Below are 8485 nucleotides of genomic sequence, written 5' to 3' on the forward strand. Positions count from 1 at the left end.
GGCAGAGGCGCTTTGATATCTGATTGAGGAAGACAATCAAAGCTGCTTGGGAGACCTTGGAGGAAACTCTGGCACCTTGATGGGGTGCAGTCACCACTCGCTGTGTGGCTGATGAGGAACAGCTGGGGCTCAGCATGGAGCCCCCAGCCCCCACCACCAGGCATCAGGAGGGAGCAAGGGGAAATTTTTAGCTGAGATAAATCTAGCTTTGCTGGGAGCCATGGCCGACTTGACTGGAAATTTTTGCCCCTTGCATCTTGGTTTCTGGTGAATGTTGTTAATCTGGAACATATTTAGGGCCCAGAGCAAACCTGGGAAAACAAACAGAGCTTGGGAAAACAGCAGAAGGGCAGGAGGAGGCTTGAATCATTGCTGCTTATAAAAGCAGTCTCGCACTGCGGCTGACCACTGCCTGTGTGTGTTCGTACATCTGCGATGGATGTAAGGAATACTCAGTAAATGCCTTCTCTATGGGGCAAAGACTGCCCTTTCGTGTAAACTCATGGCTGTTGCTGCATCAACAGAGACTTTATTAAAAAGTGTGTTGAAGGTGGCAGCTGGGGGACAGGGGGAAGAATAAAACACTGCAAAAATATAAGGTCAAAAGTAAGTTGCTCCCAGCTCCTCTGTTTTTTGTGATGCAGGAGCAGCAGCCGCCGCATGTACCATTTTGGACCCAAGACCTTGCTCCTGGGTTTGGATTTGGGTTGTTAGGATGGGATGGGGTTGGAGCTGTAGCTGATAAGCAGCATCGCAGAGGAAACTGTAAGAGTTTGTGTTCAGTATATCACGTGACTGCTAGAGAGAAGGTCAAGATGTCTTATTCTGCCACAAAAGGAGGCAGAAGCAGAATCCAAAGGCAGCATGTCTTTAGACTGATCAAATAAATGCTTTCAAGGGTTTTAATATAAGTATACACACATATATGTATGTGTGTATATATATAAAATAAAAAAAAGTATAGATTTTATTTTAAATAGTAACTGCTAAGAACAGTGTAGGATTCTGGTAATATTTAAATTTATGTTATTATTATAGGCAATATGAACACTGTGATAAGTGACTGGGATGTGGAAGGCGTTTTCCCTATGAACATTTTATTTCCTAACTGCTTAGAGTAGGATAATGTTTTGATTCTTCCTTAGGCTTTTACCGTGGGAAACTCTGAGGCAAAACACTGAATTTGGGGAATGCTGGTCTGATAGAGATTATGTTTACTGGGTTGGGAATACCTGAATGGGAATGACTGTACCAGTGTTCATGGCTCCGCAAGTAGATGCTTCTTCCTCTTTCTTTTGCAGCTGGGATTTGATTTCTTTCTAACAGCGACAGCATCTCCCAGGAGTGGATTACAGGGTTGCGGCAGCGCTGCAATGTGTCTGACTCGAACCTTTGGCAGCTTCCAGGGATGCACCCTGAGGCAGCTTTTAGCCATTTGGATGCTCTGATAGACTGCAGGGAGCTGGGATGGAGTAGCTGAAGGAGAGAGCTGCAAACTGCTGTGGTACTGAGCAATCGGTGGGATCAGGTTCGCAAAGCATTGCATGTGCAGAGGTGCATTACTGCCGTCTCCCTTCTCGTTTTTGTAGTCCGTTTCTGAAAGCAAAGGGTTACGGCCCTGTCTGTAAGTGGCTTGGGCTGGGGTGAGTTTGGTGAACGTAGTGGTCTGAGAGCTCCCTACCTTGAAAAGTGGCTCATTTTCACCATAAAAGTAAGAAATGGATATTGCATTTATGAACGTGCGTGCACAGATGCACGCGGGCAGAGAGCAGGCACGCGTGCGCCTGTGCCGGTAGGCAAGCGCGTGTGTCTGTGTAGGCAGGTACACATGCACGGGCACCCGGCCGTCCCTGTGATCACAGTGAAGAAAGAGCCACACTCAAAAGCTGAAATAGCTTGAGCTCCCGTCTTTATTGCCTCTGGTCTCCTACCTCGCCCAGCCTCACCCAGTCCCACGTCCCAGTTAATTGCTGGCAAACAGCAGCAGGATGCAGCGGCAGCCAGCATTGCTGCGTGCTCGCCACGGGGCTGATCAGGGGGTTGGGTTCTTCTCTGGGAAGTCATACCACCTCGTAACGGTCGCGCCAACCTGCGACACTGCACTGGAGCAGTCGAGCAAAGTGCGGAGGGAGAGGGGCCAAGGGAGAGCCCTGCCCACAAGCTCACGGAGGGGACAAACCAGTGGCATGCACGAGGGCCCTTTGCGGCGCGCTTCAGAGCACAGTTCTGGGCATTGTATATGGAAACAACCTGACTTTAAGCCCTGTGGGACTTTTTTTCTGGGTGCCATAGAGCATGCACGGGGCTGTCAGCTGGAAGGAGGCAACAGGGTGCTGTGATGCGTCTCCCCAGCCCAGAACCTCTGTGAGGCAGGAGGGAGCAGAGGAGGTGGCATCTGAAGGAGCGATCCCAGCTGCTTGGGGCATCAAGCACAACACAAGTCCCTTAAGTCAGTGTCCCTCTGGTTTTAATGGGAGTCAGATGTGTAAAATCCCTTGGCAATAGGTTGCCACCAATGGCAGCCTCCCCCTGAGCAGCTTTTCCTGGCCTGCTCTGGCTTGAAGAGATGCTGTTGGGGGGCTGACACAGTCCTGCTGCCCCCAAAACAGCATGGAGCAAACTGGTTCCTTTCTGAGGGTGAGCTTGGCTAGCTGTGCCGCCACTGGGGAGCTGCACCCTCTGCCCAACCCCAAGCCAGCCCTGCTTCACCCCTGCCTTTCATGCACCCCAGCACTGGGAAAATGGGATGCCCCACCTTCAGGCACACAAAAACACCTGGCTGGTGTGTTCCTCTGTGTTTGTTGGCCTTTTAGTTTATTTTTTCTTTCAACTCCTCCAGGAAGGAGGCAACTAATTGACAGCAGAGGGAAGCTCAGAAGGAAGAAGGAGAGGATCAGGGAGGCCTCAGCTTCCTACTGGCACAGGCTGTTTATGAACCATGATGACTACCCAGCCGTTTTGCTTCGCTGGGTACGCTGCCAGCACAGCAAATTACCACTGCCTTCACCCTGGCTTAAGGCTGGAGCAGCTGTTTTGGTTACTAATGGAGAGAGACAAATGGAGAAAGTCCAGCGGCATCTGCAACGCCGCCTCCCTGCCAAAAAGCCGGCTGGAAAACGTCAGCCAGCCTCGTCTGGGCAGGAGCCTCCCGCCGTGGAAAGGCAGGCGGTGGTGAGCCCGAGCCACCTGTAGCGCGGTGCGTGCCGGCACACGCCACGTGAGCTGCTAGGGTTCGCTCACCACCCAGGGCAAAGGGCTGCCACTGAGCTGCCTGGTCCTGGCAGGCCTGCAAGGAGGAAGGAGAAAGGGTGCTCCGCCGAAAGCGTGTCTGGGGTTGTGTCCTTGGCACTGCCAGGGCCCCGGGAAGGGGATGCCAGGAGCAGTTCTGCACCACTCTCTTTCCCTGAAGCTGGCAGGGACAAGGATGGAAAGTGAACCTCTCAGTTTCCAACTCTGCAAAGCTTTCTGCTTTGGAAATGTCCCAGAGCTGGGACCTTTTCAACAGAGAAAACTCTGCCCTGGTGAGAGGGAGGGCGATGCACGCTGCAGGTTGTAGCGATGGCAAGGGAGCTTGTCTGCATCTGTGTTGGCTGGCCTGGTTTGCTGCACTAAAGCAAACTTCTTCCCTGGAAATCAGAGCACTGAGAACTGTGTCAGGAGCCCTAAGGGTGAGGGTAGAGCAGGGGTGGTCCTGAGAGCAGTTTGACTTGGAGAGAAATGGAGCTGTGCCGCCTTTCCTTAATAAACCACCATCCGAATCTGGATTTGACTCAGGTGGAAACAGAAAACCCTGGCTGCTCGTCAGCGGTCAGTGACCCTCTGCTGCTCTGCTGCCCCAGACCACGATTACCAGCATAACAGCAGCATGCAGTGCAGCTTCCTCCTCCTCCTCCTCCTCCTCCTCCTCTTCCCTACTGCTCCCCACGCAGGAGCTCAGTTGGGGCGTAGGCTCGTACATCCTTGTGTGGAAAAACAAGGAGCTTCAACATGAGGGGAAAGCCTGGTCCCTCCCCTGCATCCTGAAGGTGCTGTGTAGGTTGTACCCTGGCTGCAGCGGGCAGAGGGGTGCTGCCCTGCTCAGGAATTGGGACCGGGGGGGAAGATACCAGGGAATAAAGGCTTTTCTGCATTGGGAAGTTGGTGGCCGGACTAAAGTAGATGGCATCTAGCCTCTTCAAGCTGAGATGGACTAGTCTGCTGATGAGATTTAAATATATATAAATATATATATTTTTTTTTTAAAGGAAGATGTTGGAGACTTTTGTGACCCACTGAGACTGGCAGAGGGACTTCACCTTAGGCTGAAGTCAGCCTTTATATTCACCACATACAGACTTCTAGACTTTGATTTTGCAAATGTCTAAACCCCGTTGCACATGTGCTTTTGGATATAGCTACTGTGATAAATGTTCCCAATGTCACTTACAATTGTGGCCTGCTGAACCTCCTACGATGCCCCTAGCTAAGCACATCTGCAAAGAGCAAGACGATGCTGGGACAAAGCCTGCCTCACTGGCGGTTTTAAAAGACATGGCAGACATCAGCAGTGGCACAGGACTTGGCATGTCTGGCCTGTCAGTGGACTAAGAAAAGCAATCCTATTTAAATAGATAAAAAGGAAATGTATTGGACTCGGTCCCTGATGAGACAGGTTCAGGGTGTGAACACATGTGAAAACCGGCTCTGCCAGGATTTATTTCCTCTGATCCGATCAGGTGATGGAGACTGCGGGGGGGACTTGTCAGGCAAAATTTGTCTCTGGTGCATGTTGTGAGTCTGCAGCCCGTGGGCCCTTATTCCTGCTGCAGTCAAGAGTTACTCTCTGCCTATGGGGCAGAGTCTGCCCCAGGGAGCAGTGCCTGCAAATGGGCCCTTGTCTGGTCTTCCAGGGAAGAGCGCAGAGGATCTTTCCCCTTGTCATTGCCCCAGCTGTACTGTCTGTCTCTTCTCAAGCCCTGCAAAGCCAGGTGTTTCTGTACAGACTGCGAGATAAAATAATAGAATCATAGAAGGGTTTGGGTTGGAAGGGACATCTCCAACCAGATCAGGTTGGTCAGGGCCCCGTCCAACCTGGCCTTGAATGTTTCCAAGGATGGGGCATCAACCACCTCTCTGGGCATCCTGTTCTAGTGTTCCAACACCCTCATGGTAAAACAATTTCTTCCTTATGTCCCGTCTGAATCTACCTCCTTCTGTTTTAAAACCATTACCCCTCATCCTTTGTTGTCCCTTATTAGCTTTTAACTGGTCTCTGCTCTAGGTAACTGCAGAGGAAACCCTGAAAGCCTCCCCCATAGCATTTCAAAAACAATGCAAAGAAGATGGTGGCAGAGGTGATTTTTAAACTCCATTTTTGCTCAAGTGCCTGCTGTGTGGTTCCTAACAAGCTCAGGACTTCCCAGTGCGGCAGAGAGGCCTTTCCAGCCCAGCCGGGCATCGTGCCTGCCTCCCTGCCAGCACAGCCTCTCCACAACGCACTGACCCCGGCCCCGTGTCTCGCTGCCGGCAGCCCGTGACGCTCAGCCGCCGAGCGACCGCAGCATCTCGACATGTTGGGATCTGCCTTCGTCCACCTCTCCTGTTGAAAGGGCTTCCTGTGCTGTCACACTCTGTTTAATCAGCACTCGCTTTGGGTTGTGAATCTCTCCCTGGCTCGGGTTGGCAACAGGAGTGCCGGCGTTCAGTGTTTTGCCGCAGCTTACCTGGGTTAAAGTGCGTCCAGAAGCAGGGAGGGGAGCCGTGCCACGCACAATCTGTCCCTCCACAATACTGAACCGGTGTTGCAAAAGCAGTCAAAGGCTTCATGCAGAGGCTTGGGTGCACGTGTGGGCAGCTCTGGCCAAAGAACAGGAGGGGCTGAGCGCGGCTGCCGTCCTACCTCAAACCCCTTGTAGGTGGAGCAGCCCAGCACCTCTCTCTTCCTTGATTGTGTGGGTCTCCCTCAAAGAAACAGATCAAAACCAATACTGCTTGAAGAAAGCCCTCCTCTCGTCTCAGCCAGGAAGGGGAAAGGCAGCAAGGGGTAACCCTGGCTGGACGCCCTCTCCCCGAGGCGCAGGGATGGTAGGATCTGATCTGCCACTGGGCCCCGGGGCAGCTGGGGAGGTAACGCAGGTTTGCACCCCAGCAGCAGAGCACTGCTGGCAGCCTAACGCTTTCCCTGGGTTTTCAGGATGGCCTGTGAGCCCGTCTGCACCTTCCAGCACCCAGCCTGGGGTTCAAGGAGGGCGGAGGAGAGCAGATCTCCCCCCTGCTTCAGACCTCTCTACTGAAGGAGGCCTTGCAGAGCAGCTCCCCCATGCCTTGTTTTTTCTGGCAACCCTGTGGTGCGGAGCCAAGGTGGTGCAAGAGAGGAGGCAGGAATGAAAGGGCTGAGGTTTGCCTCCGGGCCTCTTTGCAATCAGCCAGCAATGCCACCACCGAGCATGTTTGAACCGCAGGCTTGTCGAGTCCTCTCGAGGCTTGTAGAAACACGGCGCGTTGCTGCGCCTCCTGCTAAATAGCAGGTAAATAAAGCTACGGGGTGCTGGGAACAAGCTATTGCGAAGATGGGTAAGGCATCAGGGGCCGCGCTATCCCCCGGAGGCGGAGGCTGGGATGGAGGGGCAAGGAATGGGGATGGTGTGAGGCACCTTCCCTGCTGCTGGGGTGCCTGCACGGGGAGCCGGCACCAGCGGGTGCTGGCAGAAACCCGGAGTATGCTACCGCAGGCGTGCACGCAGAGGCCAGGCTGAAAAAAATCACATCTAGAGCCAAAAAGATGAATCTTATGGTCACTAACACCATTTCACTGTATTTTTTTTTTCCTATGTTCGTTACTCCTTGGGCTGAAATAGCCACCTGGGGCCGTGGTCAGAACCTGTGAGGATGCAGGCGGGCACGGTGTACGCAGAAACCCTGCAAGCAACCTCTACCTGATTTTGGAGGCAAGCAAGGAAGCAGAGCTTCTTTTCTATCTTGCAGCCCTTTCAGCTCCCAGGAGCCGTCCACGCTTTCGCGCCACCTCTCAAACCTGCTTCCCGAGCACGTGGGGTTTTGTGCACGTTTTAGGGTTTTGCGTGAGGGCTGGAGCTGGAGAAGTGAGTGGGGAGAGCCCATGGGTTAGGAGTTGGTTCACACCGTTGCCTTGGCTTCAGGGCGTGAGCTTGAAGCCCAGGTGGGGAAGCTGGTGGAAAGTGGTGTGGGGAACAGGTTTCCTTTCAGACTTGGGGCGGCTGAGTTCAACCTGCCAACTCAACTAGGGAAAAGAGGTCAAACGATACCAAGTGTACAGTTATGGTAGGGTCTGGGGATTTCTTTGTTCTTTTGGTAGCTTTCTTTTTTTTTTTTTTTTTTTTAGGTAAGTAGTGACAAAACTTGATACTGCCCATTAGGTCATTCTATATATTGTTCACATATTGTTTTTAAAGACCATGGCTAAGATTGGAAAGAGGAAAAGAAGTGCATATAAGCTTTAGGGCAGCAGCCCAGTTAGGCCTTCAGCAAAGTCAGAGGAGTGCACATACAACCAGGAAAGTCACCTGCAGGAGATCTTTACAAAGTAATTCCTAATTGCTGCATTAGTGCTAATTGAGCACCCCCATCCATCCCTCCTGCCCCCAAGAGAGGCTGCTTCGCAGAGGACACATACCCATTCCAATACTGGCAGCATGTAATTGCAATCCTTTCCTGTTTTTTTGCCTTTTTTTCTTTTTTTTTCCAATGCCAGCTGTGTTGCCTTCTATGTAATGCATAGCTAGTGCCTATTATTGTGAAAGACGCACGGAAAATAAAGACTCATCAGTGTGGCTTCATGTTTAATTAGAAGCTGATGTGCTATTATTATTAGGCACTGAAGGAATGTACTGGCGAAGCAGTGCTTGAGCTGTTTTAAAAGCATTTTATAAGTGTGCTTTCCCCTTGCCCAGCTGGCGTGCTCCACCTTTATTAGGAAGCACAAGACTGCTGTTACCTGGCCTTACAGCTCTTTTGCAGTTTAGGCAAATACCTCTGAAATTAAAGTATCTCAAATCTCACCATTCAGAGGACTTTGAAACAGAAAGGTATGAAGTGTGCTACGCTGGGCCAAGTGTTTAATCACAGTGGCACCGGGCTTGAGACTAAAAGTGGTCTGTGGTTGAATTTGCTATAAAGAGAGACTGATTAAGTACAGCTTAATGAAGCATGACAACTTTATTAGTCTCAAACGAAGTTGAAGGAAGCAGTAAGAAAATTACAGTTTTGTTTGTTTAATGGGAAGTTTTACTGTCAGCAGCTTTAGGAAGCTTGCTGTGACTGCCATGCTTGGGTAAGAGGTATATTGCTTTGTAACCTCCATATATTGGCATGAGCATGGCTTTTATTCTTCAATATGAGTGAGTTTGCATTTAGGCAGTCAGTGAACTGTCTTGAAATTCAAGACATGAAGCTAGGGGAGTTGCAAGTACACAAGAGGTACCTACTTGGAGCCAGGAACAGTATCATACAGCAGCAGGCTCCCTGCCTC

This window comes from Chlamydotis macqueenii, chromosome 1 (assembly GCF_036417535.1).
Source record: "Chlamydotis macqueenii isolate bChlMac1 chromosome 1, bChlMac1.mat, whole genome shotgun sequence".
Taxonomy (NCBI): Eukaryota; Metazoa; Chordata; class Aves; order Otidiformes; family Otididae; genus Chlamydotis; species Chlamydotis macqueenii.